Source organism: Lactuca serriola, chromosome 3 (assembly GCF_051521515.1).
Source record: "Lactuca serriola cultivar US96UC23 chromosome 3, Lser_US96UC23_V15, whole genome shotgun sequence".
NCBI classification, from domain to species: domain Eukaryota; kingdom Viridiplantae; phylum Streptophyta; class Magnoliopsida; order Asterales; family Asteraceae; genus Lactuca; species Lactuca serriola.
In genome coordinates, this window is record NC_136410.1 from 152,625,810 (window position 1) to 152,631,558 (window position 5,749).

The following is a 5,749-nucleotide window of genomic DNA, read 5'->3' on the forward strand; positions in this document are numbered from 1 at the left end:
CTCATAATTTTTATCATGAGTTTTGGAAGCCTTTAACTTGTATTAAAATTCTCATATTCACAGACTGGTTCGGATTTGTGTTTGAAAAGACAGGCTGTTTTGTAAAAATCACCATAAATTGTAGAAAAATCGTGTGGAGATGTGCAAGTAGTCATTTTAAATCTAAGAAGTGGAACTACTTGAACCTAAAACATTTTTGAAAACTAAAATGTTTAAGTTGTCCAAAACAGTCCGTGAATGGAGTTGAACTTTTCTGATGAAGGCTGTTAGAAAAAGTTTAGTTATGTTCTTGGTGTTTTAACTTGTATTCCCCCCCCCCCCTAAATACTTGAGAAAAAATGAAAATGTAGGGGTATGAACTCACCTTGAGTGATTTCAGAAGATGGATGATGGAGAAAAGAAGTGTTCAACTCAAGAACACTTGAAGAATCACTTGAAGGTTCGAAGATCTAACAAGAATGTGATGATGTTTGTGTAAGAAATCAATGATTTGAGTAGAATGAGGTGTAATAATCACAAGGAGGATGAATTATACGTACCAAGAGAAGAATAAAGCTTGAAAATCAGCCTTGGAGTCTTTAAATAGAGAGAAAAAGTTTGAGAGAAAAGTTGTGTTATATTTTTGGTGAAATGAGAGCAAGTGAAAGAAAATGAGGAGAGAGGATGAATGTCCAGCTCTCAAAACGTGGGAATGACTTGTGAGAGAGGTAAAAAGGACAAGGAAGTGACAAGGTATGGTGGGGAGGAGTGTGGGTTAGTAATGGAGTGGGTATGGTGGTTGTTTGTGTCATAGAATAAAGGAAAGTCAACACTCCACCTCTTGTACTTCACCCACTCTTTTTGGATAATGTTTTATCCTTAAAAACGTGATAAATCATTAATTATGGGTCCTTATATGTTAAAATAAAGTTTTCGGTGAAAATCCCACGTTAAAATAATTAAAAACGAAGCTAAAATGAAGTCGTAGTCGAAAACCGGAAAGAAATGAATTTCCAGCGAGGCTTCTCGGAAAGGGTCGGAGGTTCGGTCCTCCTGAGGCTGGGTCCGAAGCGAGGCGAGGCAACAAGGAAGAAAAGGTCAAGTTCGGTCTGGAGAGCGTCAGAAGCGAAATGGACCGAAGTGAACAGTGACTTCGGGTTCGGGTCTTGTGCGAGGTTCGGGCCCAAGAGGACCCTTCGGGTTTGGTTCTGAGAAGGCTTTCGGGTTCGATTCTCAGCAGGTTCAGGTTCGGCTCAGGAGGGTTCAGTCCCTAAGAGGACTTTCGGCCCTAAGAGGGGTTTTGGGTCCTTAAGAGGGGTTTCGGGTCCTTAAGCCTATTTTGTCCGTTTTTGCCCCGTTTTAAGCCGTTTTTGACCCGGTTAAGGGTCGGAATGACCCGAATGACTTCAAAAAGTTACGGAAACTTTTGAGAGAGATTTGGGAGAGATTTCACATTCTTGGAGAGATTTCTCATACAAAGAGAGATTTAGGAGAGATTTCACATTCTTGGAGAGATTTCACATACAAAGAGATATTTGGGAGAGATTTGACATTCTTGGAGAGATTTGGGAGAGATTTGACATTCTTGGAGAGATTTCACATATAAAGAGATATTTGGGAGAGATTTCACATACTTAGAGAGATTTGGGAGAGATTCTCGATAAGAAGAGATAGAATGAAAACGATTGAGAGCGGTTTCGTTTGTGACTTTTTTGAGTGTTCGGCTTCGAAATGCAAGGTCCGTAAACCCTGTTAAGCCTTGTTTAAGGATCTTACACACTCCCGATGAGTATGCAACATTGTTTTATCGGTTTGGCTTGACACTTACCACAGTTTTAGGTTAAGGAGATCTAGATGTACGTATTTTTCGATTTATGATCTCTCATTAGAATAGCGAGTTGTTTAGTAAATACATAACGTAAGCCCTAGTACACAAGGGTTAGTTGAGTTGACCGGTTTGACTTGTTGACTTTATTTGACTTTGAATTGACCAGAATTTGACGGTTGTCACAATTGTTGACCAAACCCTCAAAGTCAACAAAGTCAATGGTCAAACTTTGACCCGACTCACCGAATGCACTTGGGCGACTCGGCGAGTCTACGTGTGTCCAAAGATCCTCTAGACTCGCATGACACGTCGAATCTTTTCCCAAATCGACGGGTTACACCTGGCATGAATCGCGGGGCCACCCCGATCAACTCGCTGAGTCCCATTATGAACTCGACGAGTTCCGCCTTGAACTCCAGTCCTCTAATTCCCCTCTGACTCACCGAGTCATTCCCCCAACTCGGCATGTACTCACTGAGTGAACTATGGGGAAACCCTAACCCTACTCGTCGAGTCTGCTCTTGGTATCGGCGAGTTCATGCCATGCTGGAACTCAAATGACCTCCTGAGGTCAGATCCGTTCCTCTAACTCATAGATCTGGCCTCCTTAAGCAATAAAAACACATAAAGTTTGGATATTGATGCCCATGCAAAGACCCAATGGCTCTATTTGAAGAAATGCCCTCCATGTGTCACCTAAGCTCATAATACCCAATGCCACCCCATAAAGATCAAGGGGCTTAGGTCTTTGGACCTCTTGGATCCAGATCCGAAGCCTCAACACAAGAAGGGACCAATTGCACCATCATTCATACTCTAAATGGGCTAGAAACCCTAACTCTCAAGGACTAACACCCAAAACTGAAGAAGGATCGAATATATACCTCAGAATGAAGTCCTTAGGCTCTGAAATCCATAGAATAGCACCTTCTTCAGTTCCCTCTTGCCTTGGTCACCTTCTTCTTGCAAAACACCCACACAAGGATCAAAAATGGCCTTTCCATCCTCACAAACGCTCTAGATCGCTAGGGTTTCACTCAGGGGTCTGGTAGCCGCAAATGGTGGCTATAAGCCCCTTTAAATATGCCTCAAATCCCGGGGGATTAGGGTTTCATTAAACAGCGCGGACTCACCGAGTCCACTAATCGAATCGCCGAGTCTGGTCATTAACCGGGATGGAATTCGCGACTCTACTCGGCGAGTCCGGTCATTAACCGGGATGGAATTCGTGACTCTACTCGGTGAGTCTAAGCATCAACTCACCAAGTCTCTCCAAAATAAATGAATAAATAATGTACCTGGAAATCCGGATGTTACACTAGAACACGAAATGAACCATGTAAGGAGGTGTTCTTTGTTTAAAAATGGAAAACAATGGATTATGGAAGATGACGACTTACCAATATGGGTGAAACTTTGATGAATTCCTCTTGAAACATCCACAAACTTGTGAAAATATGGGGGCGATGGAGGAGTTCTTATAGAGAGTTTGAAGTAGTTTGAAATGAGAAAAAGATGGTAATGGTGTTGGGGCCGAGAGTTTTTAAGGAGGAAGGGAGGAGAATAAGTTGGGCACTACATGGGGGTTTAGGGAATTTAGCCTAGATACATGGGATTGGATGCTTGGATTATCTCTAGATAATAAGGAGGTGGCAACTCACAAATTAACCTTTGTCATATTGTCTCTCTTTTTTTGTATTATTGTTGTTGGGCCGAGATTGGGCCAAAAGAAAAGGAATTTAGATAAGTTTGGGCCCTATCTTGACTTAGTTCGAAATTATGAGGCCCAATTAATATATTTTTTCGGCTCATTAGGCTCTTAAGGTGGTTCACGGCCCAATATGGTACAAAGGAATGGGTTTGTGGTCCATTAAGGCTAATTAATTCATTTATGGCCCAGCAAGGCCTGTTAGAGACAACCAGACCATTTTAGGTCCACTAAGGGTAAAATGAACCATTTTTGGCCCATATGGCCCAAAAGGTTGAGTTTTATGAGTGTGGGTCCATTTAGAACCCAATTAGGGTCTTTAGGCTCAAAATAGTTCAAGTTGAAGGTTTATTGGTCCATTAGGCCCAATAAGAAAATCCTAGTCCATAGTGAACTTGAACCGGGATGTCTAGGGTTTTTCAACTCATAGATGAACATATGAGATGTATTGTATTAGGTTTTGACCTTCATTCAAGAGTTTGGATTCAAATGGATGACGTTGATTGAACATAGGGTATGATATTCACTTAGAGTATAAGCCTTATAATAGATGATATTTTTATGAGAATAGAATTCCCTAGATAAAATTGTTAGTTGTGATGGTATACAGATCTGTTTCTACTAGGCCCCATCTGTCTCTGGGCTCCGCCCGCTATACGCATACAAAAAATAACATATAATTATGCTAGTACTTAACAGTCAAGCACAACTGTGACAATCCGAAAATTTTTCCGTCACGGTATCCCGTTCTCGTCAGTAAAACCGTTTGTCTTGCAATTTTTCCATTAACATTTTGGATTAGGTCATTTTATTTAAGACTTTTATTATGACCTCTTGAGTATCCAAACCCGTTAGAAAAACGTGAAAACGCCCCAAATTATTATTTGGAAAAATTTTAGTTTTATTCCGTCGGGTTACAAACAATTAAATCGGGTACGACCAAAAGCCTCGTTTAACGTCAGTGTCGGGTAGATTTCCACCGGGCCACAAACTCAAGCCTTATATAAAGGATGAGTGAACTTCAATTTTGCTTTTTACCACCACCTCATAGCTTTCTCTCTCTCTACTCTCTCTCATCAAATCCAAGTTTTCAAGCTCCAAATTGGTAAGAAATCCATCCTAGCTCATAGTATAACATGTTTGGCTTTCAAATTCGTGTTTAAATCATGAAATAGGACCAAGAACTTGTGTTTACGGTCTAGGAACCTCCCAAAACCGTGAACACCTATAAATGGGGTTTTGGAGCCCCAAAACCCTTCCAAATCACTTCTAGTGCTTAGATAAGGCTTAAGAACTTGCATGTACGAGATTTGAACACCAAAATCTTACCATTTGAGGATTAAACATGAGTTTACGGCCCAAGACCATGCCTGGACCGTAAACCCTCATTCATAGAACATAAACTCCTTTTAAGTTGTTAGATTGCCCCTTAAACACCTCCAAAAGCTTCCATAAGCTTCCATGAGTGCATAGAACCTTATATTCCTTCATGAGATGCACCATAACATACACAAATGAGTCACACTTGAGTTTACGGCCCAAGAACATTCTTGGACCGTAAACACCCTTCCTTAGACCATAAACACCTCCAAAGGGTGTTAAATTGCCCTTAACACCTTGTATAGCTTAGAATTGGACCTAGAACTTTGTATGCTTAACCTACAACCACCAAAACACATGATTCATGGACAAACATGAGTTTACTGCCGTAAACTCATGTGTTTAAGGTATTAAACTCACCAAGAACATCTTCATAAACCGTAAACTCCTTTCCAAGGTCAATTCAAGTCCCGATCACTTCCTAAGCCATGGAATCAACCCTAGAACCTTCCCTTGTGCATTGTCAGACCATTTAGCATCCAAGAACACACCACCCATGAGTTTACGACCGTAAACTCATGGGGATATGGTCATTGGACCGTAAACTCCCCTAAGGGCATACTCTTGAAGAGTAAACTCCTTATCTAGGTCCTACACACCTTTAGATGCAACCCGGATCATTCTAAACACTTGATATGAAGTGTTTACGCACCTCAGAGTGTATATTCTTATTTAATTAGTAGTTCAAAGTCTAATTAGATACATTTATGTATCTCTTCATATTACATAGGAACCTCGTGTGTACTCAAGCCCCGAACTGACGTTTAGCATCCAAACCGTCAAATTTCTCGTCCGGTGACTTCATACCCCTACTCATTTTTCCGTGTTTTTCAAATATTTTCAGGGGGAATACA